Source organism: Poecilia reticulata, linkage group LG21, assembly GCF_000633615.1.
Source record: "Poecilia reticulata strain Guanapo linkage group LG21, Guppy_female_1.0+MT, whole genome shotgun sequence".
Classification (NCBI taxonomy): domain Eukaryota; kingdom Metazoa; phylum Chordata; class Actinopteri; order Cyprinodontiformes; family Poeciliidae; genus Poecilia; species Poecilia reticulata.
In genome coordinates this window covers 11,704,286-11,721,874 of record NC_024351.1, presented here as the reverse complement: position 1 = coordinate 11,721,874, position 17,589 = coordinate 11,704,286, and the positions used below count along the sequence as shown (strand labels likewise).

The 17,589-nt window shown below is 39.6% G+C and overlaps 1 protein-coding gene across 1 annotated transcript in view; it reads right to left on the bottom strand.

Annotated features, from left to right (window-relative positions):
* The window catches only part of tmem121ab (transmembrane protein 121Ab), a 61,876-nt gene that overhangs the window by 29,531 nt on the left and 14,756 nt on the right, over positions 1–17,589 (bottom strand). The window lies entirely within an intron of this gene.

Sequence of the window (17,589 nt, the reverse complement as noted above, 5' to 3'; positions counted from 1 at the left end):
ATGTTTCATAGACCTTGTTAAAGCCAAGCTCCTTTGTTTCTGAGGTGGACCTCTCTCTCCTCAGTCTTGAGAATAGTACTTAAGATCAGGGTTGTAATGAAAACCAGGTTCCCTGCTGGGAAAAACTCTTGTAGCCGCTTTCACGGACATGGATTATGCCTGGTCCTAAACTAATTTGCCTTTTCAGTGGATAACTCTGTTGAGAAATCTCTTTAGTAAAGGACTGTGAGTAACTGGCCCCTCCTCTCGCTCTCTCTCTCCTCGAGTATCTATTCTTTGGATTTTCTCTTCCAAAAGCACAAACTTGCTCCATCCCCTGTATCATCCCTCTCTCCTGTTGCAAAGCGATTTTAATTTAAGACTACTTGTATGGCTTGTGCTTATTCATCATCTTAAATATCCCTTAGCCCTCCTCTCTCTTGGCGTAGATTATTCAAATGACGGCTCCCCCATATTTGGAATTTGGCTGTAGACATATCGGCCCATAAATTGTCTCGATCTGCCACTGCACTCCAGATGCAAGGAACTCCAGTGATGTATGCTCTTGTGTGTCATAATGCACTATTATTCCATTTTGGACATGCATGTGGGTGCGGGGTGCGTATTAGCAAGCCAGATTAGAGTCATAAAACTTGGTGCAGAGATGATGACATTTACCCCCTGACTGTAAAACCTCCACAGGCTGATTGTGCTCTCACACTGTAAATTCAAAGCCTGCCGCAGGGGAACCGAGACAGGATTGTGCATGCTAATGATATGTCAGGTTTGTGTATATAAGGCAATTCAAGCGGGGCTTTTTGTTCCTCTGTGTTTGCATGCACATTAATCCCATTTATGTGCTGCAATATGTTTGAGTTTGTTTATCCACACTTTAGAGCAGCTAACATGAGATACATCTTAGTTCTGCATGGGTGTGCAGAGAGCAGTCTAAGCTGTGGTTTTGTAGTTCTTTTGCATCTGCCGTGAAACTGCACAAGAATCCTCCTTTTTTTTTTTTTTACAGCATGTCTGACTTCATAGCCCAACCGGTATCTCGTCAATCCATCATGGGGGCTCGCAAACAGGTTGTACAAGTGAGGGGAGAAGGGACAAAGAATGACATTGACAGGCAAGTTGCTGCAGAAAGTCTTCCTATTCCAGGGACAGCAAGCTGATTGCTGATAGCAGATGTGTGTCTAATTGCTGCGGGGTTGGGCGCCCTCGATGCGTCTCTGTTTCTTCTGTCTCTGCCTGCCAGAAAGCTAAGCCCCCACCAGAACCCCCCAATCACTGCCTTAATTAGAGGCCTTATCTCCGTCAATCACCGTGCCTTTTTGCTCTCCTCTGCAGCCCACTGTAGGCATAATAGCGTAACAGGCCTGGCCAGGATGGCAATGTGTCACACAGAACGAGTAGAAATGGGGAAAAAAGTGGGAGAGATAGTTTAAAGAAAAAGTGAAAGAATTTTGAAAAAGATAAATGGAGAGCTTTTTGTGATTTTTGGTATTCATACCACTGGAACGTTTTCATATTTCGTTACACTAGAACCACAACGTTTAGTCACTTTAATTAGGATTTTTATGTGACAGACAAAAATGATGTAATATCTTACAATTAGCATCAGACAACACTTAATTCAAATTATTTACATAGACTTTAATATGTACATTTTCTTTTTGTTTTGCAACTAATTATGTATTTATTTTTCTTTTTTTACATATAAAGGATCTAGCTGAAACCTTCGCATCATTTCTGGCATGGACAGAAATCTGATGCACTAGCAGCATCTGCAAACGGTGATGGATGATACGGCCACTTGACTGTCCCACTGGGGATTCATTTTTGCTTAAAAAAAATGAAAGACTATTATTGTTTTCAAGTCTTGCAAAAATGAGTTAGCCTATCACCTTAAAGCTTTCCAAGCCTAAAATACCATCTCAGCGCAAAACGTGGTGCAGAAAGCACAGACGCCCCAAACGCTAATAACAGCCTCCACATTTATCAAGGTTCCTGAAACACTTAAAAGGTAAATAGATAAAATAGCACTTTGCCTCAGCGTTTGTTGAGTAACCCAAATAACAGATTACGAACAATGAATGTCTTTGTTGTGGAGCTCTGTCGAGTCAATGATTTGGCCGTATTTTTATACCGAACATGCTGCTTACGTTGACGTTGTATAGCTTTTGATTAAAATGCGATTCATTCTGTTTAATTACAGACCCTGCAGTTAATGCGATTAAAAATTTTAATCGAGACCCACCACTACTTAAAACAAAAAGGTCATTAAAGCACAACATGCACTGAGTATAGGGGGCTGAGCAGAACTAAAGAAACTTGGTATGCATGAATGCGCATGAGCATTTGAGCCTTGCATTTGGGTCAGCTAACGTATTATTAGTGTTGCTATCTTTGGCTATTACATCTTGCATAATTGACTGATAAAATGTTGAAGCCCATTCAGAATTAACTAACTGGATTACTTCAAATATGCTTAAGTGCTGTCAGAGTTTTGAATCTGGCTGCATCACTGTTGGAAGAAAACCATCTCATTAGCTGCAATGAAATTCAATAAGGCTACCAGGGTTCCAGGGGCAAACTTTAATTGTATTCAGAGTGTGAACGAGTGAAATGTCATCCACTGACCAGGCAGCGCAGGCACAGATTTACGGAAGTTTTAAACCAAGTCACGATTCATTTACCATTAATAATGCTTGAGTGTATTCAACCTCATAAATGAGCTGGGTTTGGGATTTTATCGCAGTGCACCTAAGGCTTGACTCTTAACAACAGGCAGAATTTTATTTGTGGACGCTCCTTATTTTGCCTGGAGCTTGGGATTATCATATAAAACCATAAGGCCTGTGTAACTGTTGCCTGTATATAAATGGAAATTGTACTGGATCTTGTAGAAGGTATGCATGAACAGAAGCAATCAGCTATTGCAGAAATGAGCTCTCAGCTATGCTATTCCTCGCAAACATCCACTGCAATGTATGGGAAACAGAAGGCCATATAGGACAATCAATAAAAATATTTTCCACTGCTATACTAGATTTTCTACAACAATGTTGGTTTAGAAATGAGCAGAAAAGGAGAAGCAGCATTACTAAAGCTGAACTGCTCAATACCCCGTTGACTAATTTACACCAAATATGAAGATGTGGTATGGATTCACGTTGTTGACGTAGCTGGCTGTGTTGCAAAGTGCTTCCAGAAAAGAGTTTCATTCAGAAGTTTTCCATCAGGTTTTCTTCTGGTTGGATTCTTGCTGAGGACCTTGCTTGCATTCCTGTCTGTGTGTAACTTTTGTTGTTTTGTTTTATTTTCAGACATCCATTGTAGAAACTGACATTCAAAAAAAAAATCTATAGAAAATAGACTTTTTCTCAGTTTTTTTTTCTTTTCTTTTTTTGCATTTGTGCCACTCCTTGGCAGAAGCATACCCTGGGCAAGGAGCCACATCTCTTGCATTAGAAAACTCCTCTACATTCACACATCACTGTGGTACGAACTGTGCATTTGTCATAGACTTGGTTTATGTAATAAATGTAAAAATGCTTACGTTTATGGTTCTTAAACTTAAAAAGATTATTATAACTTATACTTTTATTTTATTTTAGATAAAGAGAATAAAGACTGTTAGTCCAAAGTACTCTTTCCAGATAGCATTTGTGTTACTTTATTTTTGGAAATTAAGGTCACAGAATAGGCACAGAATCCAAGTTGCTTGAGATCCATTTTAAAGTTTCTAAAGTAAGTGATGAATTTGGGAGTCACGATTTTTACTGGTATTGGTTTATTGTTGTTTTATAAGACAGAATAGTTCCAGTAAACATTAGGACACTTCTTCTTGCTTCCCTCTGCTGATGAACTTTGTGGAGACGTTTTCATTTTTCAATGATAATCTAGTTTATTTAGCTGCATCTGTGCAATCCACCTACCATCTGTCATCAATGAGGTCTTAGGGGAAATATCTAAATCATAATCAATATAGAGGTTTTGTTCCATTAACAATCAAATATAGATGTTTTTGAATAACTAATTTACAAAAAAAGTCAGATGGATCATTAAGGAACCAGCAGGCGAAGACGCGGGTCGGTGGAAATCTGATTTTGATATGTAATTGAGAAACAAAACTGTGTTCCAGTTAATAAGGTAGCCACATTGATTTAGACATGTGTGAACGAAGGAAAATAGATGGGGGGGTTGTTGAGGTTAAGTGTAAGTGATAGGCACAAAAGTGCAGACATGTAAATGTGTAGCTGGAGCCCGGGTTAAAAAGGGAGGTTAGGCCAGAGGTTAAGAAGGCTGGAACAGGTCCAGCATGAGAGAAATATAATACAATAGAGTGAGCGAACGGGGAATCCTCCCTCTCCGTGTGTCTCATGCTGGTTCTTTCTGGGCACCTCTTCAAAATCAATTTAAGAAATTACCATTCAGCCAGAGTTCCGTCATTAGGATTTTATAATTTCATCTTCCTCCTCCAGTGCCTTTATCCCAGAGCCCCTCAGTTCATCTCCGCAGCACAACCCGGGTGAATAATTAACCGCAGCCGTGAGCAGAAAGACGATGAGTGACACAAGCATTCTATCACTCGCGCGCAGCCGTCCACCTTCACCAGCACCGGCGGCTCGCTTTTGAGTCTCTTTCTTCTGTTTGGTTTCTTTACGGCTCAGCTCAGACCTGACATGTCTCTAGCTCGTGTGTAAACATGTCAACACTGTAAGACACAAGCGCAAGTTATCGCGCGCGGAACTCATATTCGGCATATCGTGTTTACGCACACTTGCTATCTGTCAGTCAGGAGAGACTTTTTGCCCTTTGTGATCCTCCTTTGTTCTTCAAAACGATCTGTGGGGGCCATGCTGAGACGAGATGGGGCCCTCGTCTGCCCTCTGTTTCATGTTGCGTTGAGCTCTATAAACCAAGGTGGGGTAAAAGTGAAAGGATGGAGGAGCAACTGCTTGCAAGGGGATCACAAGGTGAGAGTCTTAGCCAAGGTTTAGCCTCAAGACCTGATGTGGTGGGCGGACATATTTTATGAGAATCAATACGAACGCTCAATCAGATTCTCTGCAGTCCCAGCTATTTCCATACCATCAGTGTTGGCTGATTCTTTGTACAGAACAGACTTTATTCCGGGGTTCATTCACATGCAATATCTTCTGTAAATAGGGGACATTATTTCACATGTTTTGCAAAAATAGATTTTTCATATATTCCATCTGCTTTTGATTTGCTCAATAATTACAGCATGTCTAAACTGGTGAAATAAAGAAATGAGTCAGTGTCATGCCCAGAAAGATACTGTACGTGAAACCAATATAATGATAGTTTGGTCTTTGTCCTGTTATTGCTTAATCATAATTGTTAATTCTTGCATGCATCTCACCTAAATTCCGGCTGCTTATTTGGTAATGCTTTTGTTTTATCTCTATTAATCTGAGTTTATAATTTCTTTTGCATTTTTTCCTCTATGAACCATCAGATGCACAGTCAGCGACTGTAGTTATTGCAGTGATTATTCAGACTTTAATACCAACAACTATTGGACATGTTTCGTTGTTTAAGGTGTTTTCTTGGTTTTCATTTTGCTGAGTAATTTTTTGTATATTCACTTCCATCAGATTGCGCCTACTGTTTCAGTTTGTAACTTCCAACACCCGTTATTAATCAACAATCAGCATACCTGCTACTTGCTCAACAGTCACGTTCTGAGTATTTATACTTCCAGCTTTAAATCCCCTGGTTTCCAACCCACTACTTTTGAGGTTTGCTTGTTTTTTTTGTTGTTGTTATTTTACTGTGCTGTGGATTTGAAGATTTTAGAGTTCACCATTTTAATCTAATTGATGTATTTTTGCCTCCTGCCTGTATTTAAGACCTATCTTGCTTTCATTTTGCGACTGGCACAAAGAGCAAATGGCTATTCCTAAGCAGCACAGTTTTTATTATATTTGTAAATAGGAAAACATGAATAAAAGGGCATACCAGAAAAAAGAATAACTGCACCCAACTGAAAGCTTATTTCCTTTTCTCACATTAATGAGGGTGCTATGCTGCAAATGTGTCATTTAGCTGTAACACTGTGGGAAATGCTGAAAGTAGGCAGTGAAACTACTAAAGAGCACTTTTTTTTTTGTCTTTTTGGATAAAACTTTTGGATTATTTTAAAAGCCATGCACAAATGCCAAATAAACCTAATTCTGCTGTGCATGATCTAACTACATAGGTTCAGAAGTTGGGTAAAACCATTGAACTTTAGAATAAAAAAACAGTATGTCTTACAAACTTTTATCTCATTTTTAGAAATAAACATTTCAACTGGAGAAAATGAACTCAGGATGATAAAAGATTCTTTAAACCCCATGCTGCTTTCAGGCTAACAACAAAAAAAAGGATTACATTTTAAAAATAAGATTAAGAACATCATGTCTTTCAGACTTGGAATGGCCAAGTATGACATTTTCACAATATGAAAATTTAAGAGTTAAAAAACACATTTTTGCTGTATTATGGTATTTCTTAGCCATAAAATGGGCTGAACAGAACCTGTACTTTCTGAGGAAACTAAAACAAGCATCACACCCAAGCCTCCTCACAATTTACAACAACTGTGGTGGAGAGTGTGTATCAGCATGATACTTCAACTGCAATATGACGTGTGAGAGGTCTTTGCTCAGAACAGTGAGGGGAGCTGAGGATGTCATTGGAGCGTCCTTTCACTCTTTCCAAGATCACTGTTAGATATGCAGGAGGAGGCAGGGCTCTGAGCATCGCAAGACTCTGTCTCCTGGAACATTTTTGATATCCTGGATTATACAAGTTTAGCTGAAAAATTACCGAAAAATTACTATCCCGGATTTGCTTTTTAAGAGATATGCTACTATCTTTCACATGTTTGGCTTAAAACAGTGTTCCTTTGACAAGGATTCGTGGTACTCCTTTAAGGGAATGCAAACTGGCATATGTGCGTATTAAAGCAAAAACTGCACCACCCCAATTATTTAAGCAACTGCATAGCCGATGCTCAAAAATATGTCTCCTGGTAAATCATTTCAAACCTGTTCTAGTCAAACATATCAGAGCTGATGAAACAGAAATTCTGATAAGACTATCCTTGGCTTGACTTCAAAATTCTATGTAATTAAGGTGACAATCGACTTGTCACTGGTGATTTGTGTTTCCTTTTAGCTTCCACACCATGGCTTATTTCGCATTTGTCAAAATGCGAAATAACTCTAAACAACCAACGTTGTCTTTTTTGTAGGTGAAAAAAAAAGTGTACCAGTCTATTTCAGCCAGTTGACCAGCAGTATGCAGCAACAGGTCCTGCATTGCTTCCCTATTCCGGTCCTTCAAGCACTTTTTCTGGCATCACATTAAAGGACTTTAGAGAACAGGAAAAATGCCATTTTGAAACCATGGCTTTTTAAGACATTGGTATACATAAATACAGTTCTCTAACCCTGAAAAATCTAATCAACTTCTGGTTAAATATGTATAATGTTTATTACCAACAAGCAACATTCCCAGTGAATTGCTATCTAAAATAAAATTGCTTAAATCTGTCTGGAGCTCTTGACAGATTTGTTTTCAACTCTCATTTCTTATAGAAGGCATTCCAATAGCAGAAGTAATAAAAAGTTTTAAGGATGAGATATTGGGTTCCCTTTCGGTTTGCTTTTTGTAGTCTACTCAACCAGTGATTGCATATAAGAGGAAAATATGTGTTTGCAATAATTTTTCAGTGTGAGGACAGAAAAGCTGAGAATTTGCTAAATCTGCCTGATTGAACACACCGCTCTCAGACAGAGTTCACTTCACTTAATCAAAGCCAGTTACAGAAACGTTAGGCCTGTAAGACACGTGTAGAAACTGTTCTACATATTAGTTTTATTTGCCACAAACTGGGTGGAATTTGCTGATTGGAAGTGGCATGCAATCGTTCTCAATAATTCGCATTCCCCAAAGAGTTGACTAATTGGAACCATTAAAATCTTGACACCGGTGGTTAATTTGTTTCCCTGTGTTTTATAGCGATCATTTATCCCATCGGAAAGCCCAGATGAAGCATGAGGTGATTACTCCGGTAGTCTGTCGGAGTGGGTTGAATAAGGAACGCGCAGGCCAACATCTCACAGTTCCCAAAATCCCTCATGTCATCAGTCGCTGGCGTGTTTTTGTCACATGTAAATACCGGGTCCAGATTAATCCCGACAGCGAACAGGGTCTTTATGAGTGCACAGAGACCTTAATGGGAGAACAGTCAACTTGACCTTTCGGTGAATTCCTTCAGGAAAACACAGGGAAATATCCTAATTTGAAAGAGATGGAGCTGCTAGGAAAACACACATTGATTGTGTGGAAACCACTGCTGTCCACACAGCTTGAAGGAGAGAGGTAAAACAGGGCAGGTTGCACAATAATCATGAAGGACAGACCCAGCATCCTTAAATGCTACATGATCGGAATAGACGCTGTTTCCCTAATTGGGAGGGTCAAAACTTAAAAGTGGAATTAGCTCATCGTCTGTAGTTTAGAAGAAGTTAAACAAAAACCTTGAGGACAAGATTATACAGGATTGTCCAGTTCCAGTTGTCTAGTTCCATTTTCCCAGCGGCCGTTGGACAAGAATCCACCCTAAACAGGACATTTAGCCCCAATTCCTTAAAAGGAAAATCTTGTACACCACAAACCGCAGTGTGAATTTCTTTACTATCTTCCCGATGTACCTTTTTCACCTTGGTTTCTGTTTTGCTTTTGTTTTTTTGAAAGCCTGATTTAACTTTAAGGAAAGTTTGGAAAAGAAATGAACAATTCATCAGAGGAAAACCTTGAAGGTCTGACGGGTTATGATGCCATAGAAGTGTCTGAGAACATTTAATAAAACAGTTTACTCTCAGCCTTGGGTCTCATTGTGTCTTCTGTCAGTGAACCAGACAGGGTCCCTTGACCTGTGCTTTCTCAATGTTCTGCTCCTCAGTTCAATGGACAGAGAGTCTCTGCATAACATTTGTTCAAATTGGCCTGAAGATTGTCTCTCCAAAGAGGCATCGGCTGATTTTACCGGTGCAGGAAGCTTAGCAGTACCTTTCTTTGCAATTTGTAGCTGAAAAATCAGCAATTTCTAAAGCTATATTGAATTAAATTAAAGAATATTGTAAATAAAAATAACAGCACTAATTTTAACCAAGTGGATCCAGGGTTGATTAGTCTGAACAGGCACAATTTCTGCATCATGTGGGTTGGCTGGTCAAAGATTCATCACTGTGTTCGTCTCTCTGGCTCTCTCCGCCATCTGTTCTTCATCATTCTGACTCAGTCCATTCTCTTCATCATTCTGATCCAGCTTTCACAACACACAGAAATCACCCAATAATGTAGTTATCAGGAATTGTGGGGTTGGTCTTTATGTGTTTGGCCCAAACTATCATACAAAGACCAGTTGGATCGGTTTTCCATCAACTTGTCCAATGCAATTCAATATTCTTAGCACAGAAATCGCATGTTAAAATTCAGCTTACCGTGTTTTATTCTTCACAGAAACCTCATTCGTTTTAAAAAGCAATACATTTTTACAAAGTATTTCAGTTTCTTTAATCATAACTGCTTTATATTCAAACGTTGCATTTGGACAATCTCAAGAGCACAGTGAGATAAGAGAAATATCTGCCACCGTACGAGCACGAGTATCTTCAAGGTCACCTTTTATGTGTTTCTAAACACTTTATGAGCATCTCATTGACTGCTTGCTTTTATGCTCTTTAACAAGAGACCACAAAACTGCTGGGTATGTATTACCTCATGATTTTGATCAGTAAGGAAATCCTTTATTGTACCATGAGCTGGACAAAATGTTCACAATAATACCAGTAGTACCATAGGCAACAACTCTTACAGGTGAAATGACTCCAGCAGCTGCAAAAGGCCAAGGATATATTCTAGAGCCAGTGGGTTGACCATCCAGAGTGTGTTAAATTCAATCACCCACTTTATCCTTTTAGTTTCCTTGTCATCAATTGATAACTTAATTCTTCTATATTGAGTTTCTCCTAAAGTATGTTGCTTCACCTTGCTTGCTTTCATGTTAACTCTGTGAGATTTATGTACTTGGCTGTGTAGCTCCTACAATATCACCTCAGGAAATATCCAAAGGTTTACAGGTGGCAACTGAACAGCATTATTTTTCTCTATAGCAGTGTCTCCTATCCCTGGTCCTCCTGGCCCAATGCAACACGTGTCTTAGATCATTCCCTGCTTTAGCACACCTGATTCAGATGATTGTAAATCAGAAAAAGCCTCTTAATCAGCCATCAACTGCTTATAGGGAAACATCTAAAACTCGCAGGACTGTGCCTTGAGAACCTGGATTGAAAAACACAGATCTGTAAAATAAAGCTACCCTAACTGAACCTTCAGTAATTGTATTTTATATGGTGTAGCATATTCATACTGTCAGCCCAGTTGAACCACACTGTTCCACACAGTTTCAAGTCGAAAGGGGGCAACAGTGTGGCGGTTTGTACATTCTCTGGTTAGATAAGAAATTAAGTAATTTCTTACCAGGATGTCGAGTTTTTGTGTCCTTTTGTAAAATCGCCTTTTTAAAAAAGTTGGAAAAATGTATAATGCTAAACGAGCTACTAAAGTTCATCTTAAATTTTTGAGTTATTAATCCCCATCATATCAAACATAAGAATTTGGTAGTTATGGAATAAGAAATGCAAAGGATTCCGTTTAAATTCAATAACGTATAATAAAAAAGTATCAGTCAGAATGAATGTGGTTTAATTCTCTTGGTCCTACATTAGGAAAGTACAGATCCTGTTAATATAGTCTGGTCGGATTTTAGAGTGCCTTCATGTTAGCCTGTTGCTTTATTTAGATTTTGTGCAGTTCACAAATGCAGACTCCTGAGTTTTCACAAGCGGAATTGCTGTCGGTATGCTAAAAACACAGAGCAGACCCACGTGCATCCCTGTGCAGAAGTGTCAGCTTGTAGCACTTCACGGCTTTTGACAGAGAAATTGTAAAACTCGCAGAGCTCGGTGATGCAAAGCGCCGGTCAGCCTCTGTTCACCCTCTTAACTCCTCTTGACCAGTTCTGATGTAAACACTGTGGCAGATGAGCTCTTGCTTGACCAACACAATATGTGGTCTGCCTGCCTTTTGCAGTGATGCAACTCGAGGCTCCTTGTAAGTTTTCAGCCGCTTCTTTGGATTTCCAGCGAGTTACATCACTCTGAGTGACTGCTGTGATTGGGAATGTGAGCATTTCATTACCGTCACGCTTCAATTATTGGTGAGAGATTTAAAAGATATATGGCAGTCAAGAGAAAAGCCTACTGGAAGACTCAGACATTTGCACGGCTCCGTAGAGGTTTTTGAGGCAGAAAAAAATTCATTACTACAAAGTTTTAATGATTGCGAACAGACGGACAGGGAACATAGTTGATATTGATCTGCTGAGGCTAAGAATAATGCTCAAAGGCACCAGGCTTCAGGGAGCGGGCTGGCTGGGTTTCATTAAGTGTAAACATTTTCAAGGCAGAAGTAGCCTGAAATGAGAAAATTCTGAGCCGCGAGAGATGAAGGTGAGATAGAAAGTCAAAGGCGAAAAAAGCAAACAATTCACGATCTTTGCTTTTATTCCTCGAGCCATCTCTTTGGACTTCGCAAGCAGCTCTGAATAGATGATAGAGCCTTTCAGTTACAGTGCCTGGTTCGGGGCCCGACATGAAATTATGGGCAGTAGCCCCCGGTGGACAAAGATGAAGCACCAACAACTACCTTAGCTCTGGTTCCAGCAACAACACCTACATAAACAGCCTATGTGGGCTTTTAATAAGTCTTTCTGCTTTGGTTTGTTGTGTTTCAATCTGTTTGGCAGATTGGCAGGCCGCTACCTGCTGACACACATCGCTGTGATGATAATAGCATTTGACTTTGTTGGTGGGCTTTGTGATGGGCAAAGCGTGAACTGCTTCATCTTTGTTTATCTTTTCTTTTTTTTTTTTGCCTAATTGCAGAGTACAGTGGCTTGCAGAATGCCTATTAGTCCCTTGCTGAGTTGAGAGACAAGCCAGCACAGAAAACGAGAAAAAAAATCCAAACACATTTTTATGTAGACAAACACTAATCCATTCCTATTGAGAGTTTGCAATGTATAAACATTCTTGTGATTATCCACATGCTCGCTTGGGCTGCGTAGGGAAAGAAGGGAAAGATAAAATGGACGAGTCTTTTGTGTTTAAGCCCACACGCCGAAAACAAAGAAGTACACGTGAGAGTATATCGCTCATGAGTATTTGTGTGTGTGTCCTTGGATTACTGCCTGTTGGTGTTTAAATACTGTTGGAAAAGACGAATGGGATGAAGAGAGAAAAAAAGGTGAGGTAAGCAGAGATAGGGGAAAAGCAGTAACAACAACGGTGGAGGGAGGAGGTCAGGGTGAAAAGGACTCCCCGTATCTCCAGACTCCCCATCCACTGCTCAGAGGCAGTGACACAGCGGCAGCTTCCCCTGCCTTTCACGGCTCAGTCTCAGTGATTTGGAGCTGAATTTATCCCCCCAGCAACAAATACTAGCAGTCACTTTGGACTTATCAGTCCAGCAGTCGTGACTTCAACCTGGCAGAGGCTGTTTGCCCTTTCCCCTTGTCGGGATTGATCTGTATCAGTGATGATGAACACAATAGTCTCACCTTCTGGGCTGAAGCTTATAACCCGGTGGTAATAATGTCCAACAGAAGGGGTCAGGTGGCCCCCATACATGGGGGTCAGCACCTTACCATGGTCATTGCTTCCCTGTACCCTCACCAGGGCAGTGTATTTTGAGGGCTGGCAAAGGCCTGCGGGTGACAAAAGAGAGGGGAATCTGCAGGAGAATGAGACACGGACAGTTGGCTGATGTTCTCTGCGTGTATATGTGTGTGTGTTTGTGCTGTAATTAAATCATGGGAGTTTCTGTGGAGCACATGGCGCTTAGAGGAAGCATGGGTGCTGACTTAATTACAAGAAAACAGAGGAAACTGTGATTACACACAATCACACCTGCACAGCACCACCAGTTCTTCCACAGGGTTGTACAAACACGGTTTACTACAGGAACAGCTTTAACTTGGTCTAATAATCAAGCTCAGAGTTCTTACTGCAAATGGCGCCCTATCAGAGTTTAGTGTTTATTTGCTTTGAGGCAGGAATGTAAAATTAGCAGTCATGCCAACGTGGTTGTGTACCAGCAAAGATACCATGACTGCGTTATTTTTGTTTTTCCAAGTTATCCATCCATAGTCTGTTTTTCTTGTGCTTGCAAGATCTTTGGGTTTCTGGTTCCCATTTTCTGTGGTTACTTGGTGAGAGGCAAAGTATTCCCTGACGGGGTGTCCATTGAAGGGTAACACACAGGACAATCAATCATGCACACACAATTTGGAGAGACCAATTAAAACAGGGCTGTCCAAGTGCAGTACTTGAAATTTACCATCCTGTAACCTTGCGTTACCTCCCTTCTTCAACACAAGCCTCTTCAACCCCAATAAAGGCTATCATAAATGAGTGTTTAATCATTTAGCAAAAAATAAACATTATTTGCCTGGAATCTTCTCTCACTGCTAAGTTAGCTGCAACATTACAAGGATACTTTCAGTGGAAAGTATCTAAATAATAGCTCTTCCTGTTCTGTTCACTTAGATCCCTAATTAGTGCAATATTCAATGATGGAGTGGACAATATGAAAATTGTCTGAGCTATTTTTTAACTTGGTCATTAAAAAGTTTCAAAATATACTTTGTTTCATTCAGAAAATTACATGAACATATTTTTTTCTCTTTGTTTTTTATAAGTATACTTGCATATTTATATTTCCAGTAGCGTAAACATTACATTAAATCAATTTTCAAAACATGAAGCTGACTGTGTGTTTCTATGGTCACTTAAATGACCTCATTTAAAGATTGAAAGTCAATTATCCAACATCCATGCAGGAATTTACAGATTTGCATTTCTTACCCACAAACATTAGAGCTGCACTAGACGGATTTGATGAGAAAATGTTTATTTTGATTGCTGACTCTGATTTGGGTTTTTACGGCTCTTTCCATTTGAAATATGATACAGGGCTCCTTAATGAATCACCCTTTCAAAAATAATGCATTCATCTAATTTATTTTTTCCTCATTCTTAATGTATTAGATCATCGGCAATGTGGCTATAAAGATGTGCGTTACATTGACTATAAAGCAAAGACACCCGACCACATTTTGTGCCAAGAAGGAAAAGACAAAGAGGCCTGGAGGATACTTTCAGCACAATTAAGCCATGTATCTTCCAGCTGGGTGAAATTATCACATGTAAATGAACAAAAAGCCGTTGAGCATCGCAGTGGGTGAAAAGCATATAGCGGTACAGACAGACAAAAGGTGAGCTTAATTGTTTGAATACACACGCAGCTTCAGAGTTGCCGTCTCAGACGACGACACAACCCGGCGACACTCTCTGGGTCACCATAAGATAGACACACTCAGATTGCGTACCGCGAGCTGCGCCTGGCTGCCTGTCAGATCAGCTAGTTTTCTAAATGATCTCATACTCTCTTGCTGCTTAACTGGGATGACAGCATACAGATGAGGCCGCCAGAGGGCCAAGTCTAGTTTGCCAGCCTGGGACCAGGAAATAAACACAACTGTCACTCACATGCCAGCAGCACACCAGAACAGCGTCCCAACACTTATTCACGTCTTTATATTTGTGTGAACCTTTAAATCAGACATTTGTAAAGCTGTGATTATAAGCATGCAGGCTTCATCATGAGATTTTCAGCTCTGGTTGCCAGTTTACAGGAAGGTGAACCTATCGTCATTAACTTTTTTGTTTTTTTTGCACCCTTCCTTTTACTTGCAGTGTTCTCTGTCCCCCCTGAGCAACATTACCGTCCAGCTACATGCTCCCAACACTGTTTCACAGTGGTGTTTTTTAGATTGATGTGCAGCTTTTGATACATGCCCATCTCTGTGTTTTGCATGAAGGTGTAAAGGTAAACTCTTAATCTCATCTGAGACAAAACATTTCCTGTGTACTTTAAATGCCCTCTGATAAACAGTAACTTTGACTTTTTCAGGTTTTCTTTCAACTTACCACTCTTCCAAAAAGCCTAGATTTTTAAAGTGAATGAGTAATAGTTGTCCTGTTGAGAGAGCCAACCACCTTAAGTGTAGATCAATGCAGCTCCTTCATAGTAACCATTGGCCTCTTGGCTTTTTCTCTGATCAATGCTAACCTTGCCAGGTCTGTCAATTGTGCCATATTGGCCACATTTTCAGGTCATGGATTGAACCTTGCTTTTGCTTTGAGACGTATTTAAAGTGTTGGGTATTTTTTACGACTTTGCACTGCTTCAAGCTTCTCCTCAACTTTATTTTTGGCCCGTCTTATATTTGTTGGTCTTGATGCTGTTTCTTTCCTGTGTTTGCTAACAAACCTTTTGAAAGCTTAATTTATAGCATGTTGGAGAAATTAGCTGGCACATGAAGGCAATTTGATGCACTGAATGTTATTTTTGGTGTATTACAATAGTCACTTTAACAGCCATTTTGTATTTTTATTAAAAAAATCATTAAAAAAATGTCTTCCTTTCTGTATACTTATAATGTAATCAAGCCTCCTTATTTCCACTGTTAATTTCCCAGAACCGCAAGGCAAAAAGTAAAAGGCACCAACAACTTCTCGGAAAAATGAATTTGATGTTTTTCTTTGGAGAAAACAAACTGAAGGAGCTTTAAGCCTTGAGAGAAATTCAATAAAAATAAATAACCTCATCAACCTATTAAACCATTGTGAAATGCAACTTCATTAGTAAGTGCAAGTGGTCCAAATGTTTAGATTTTTTTTAAAATTATATTCCTTTATCTTCATTATTTAGCCAGTGCACATGGAATACTTGATCAGCTAACACCGGACACACTGAAGCACTCCACACATGGAGGGTTGGTGAAGAGGGTGCTTCACACTTTCTATGTAAAAAGGAGTAATGAGAGCATGTGAAGGCACAGGATTCAGTTGAGTAGTGAAGCAGCAGGGCTTGCAGCAAAGATCGTGTAGATCACTGACAGCTTATGTACGGTGCCATGATTGAAGAGATGCATAAGACATATTCTGCAGTCGGGTAAAATGCCATCCGGGCAAAGTGGTATTAAATTGCTTGTGTGAACAAACTTTCATAAAAAGGTTTAATTCTTTTTTTTTTTCCTTCAGATTTGTTTCATCGTCTAGCACTGCGATTAATCACGATTAATCACTATACTTAACTTTTATAAGCTTGAAATGTAAAAATGCACATTTAAAAAAAAAATGTTTAAGAAAATTGGTACAAAAGCCACACATCTGAGTTTTTCAAGTTTTCATATTCAGGAAGGTTTTTTTGAACATAATTTAGAAATGCTAACTATAAACTGGTTGTGTGTCAATGGAAGGATAGTATAAGTTCTGACGGCTCTGTTGATGGATCAATGTTGGTAGCTCTGCTGCTTTGCAGTAGGAAGGTCCTCTGTTCCTCCCACATTTCAAAAGCATGACTGTGAAACAAGTAGACTGGGAGGAACCTGTCCTCCACAACCCACTAACAAACAAACTGGGCATTACATCACATTAGTGCCGAGCACTTTGATTTTCTTTTATATTTTTGCTATTCATCATTGCTGTTATTTCATTAAATGGTAATAACTGTACTTGTTAACAGCCTTGCATGCCAACTTTGTTTTATCTAGCCTAGTGCATCAGTCATACAAACTAACATTGCCTTTCTAATTCCCTAGTACATTTTTTTTTTTTTAAGAAAATATTTAAATATCCCCGTTGTTCCAGGATCTGTTGTCCTTTGTCATGTTTTTCAAAACACCAGCAGGTAAAGAGAACATGGTCTTACATGTAATTATGTGATCCACCATGTTGTAACTACCTCTGTTCCAGTCATAGCAGCAATCGCCTCCCATGACCAGACATTAAGAAATTACAGTCCCATCCATCATGCCACCGTTACCGTATCTCTACCTGCCTGTGGTACAAAGGATGTTATGAATGTTCCTGTACTTCATTGACTGGTTACTCATAATTTCCTTAATGTTTGCCAGTTAAAACTTCTGAATTCAAACCTGTAGTAAGTGCAAAATGCATTCTGACAAAGACCTGGTCATGTTAATATTATTATTATTATTTAGTTTGTTACGGCATCAGTGGGCCCTGCCCTCTTTTTCCTTGCAGGGTTCTGCAGTCAGGCCCTGCAGGTGTTGGGTGTTCCTCTGATTGGCGTCCTGCAGCTTTAAAGCTGCTAGGCGTACAGCAGAGGGAAGGCTTTTCCCTTCCCTCTCCTCAGATCCCCACTTGGTTTGGTTTGTATCTTTTGGTTGAGTTTTGTTAGGTTTTGCATTCGCTCATTTCTGGTTATTTATAGGTTTTGCTCTAATCTATTTTGGTTTCTTATTTCAGGCATTTCTTTTTTCTTCAGGGTTATTTCTTTCATATAACTTAATAAATTCTACTTTCATTTACACATTAAATCCTTGTGTGGTCTCCATTAATGTTGCCCCATCAAACGAGCCTGGTGGACGTAACA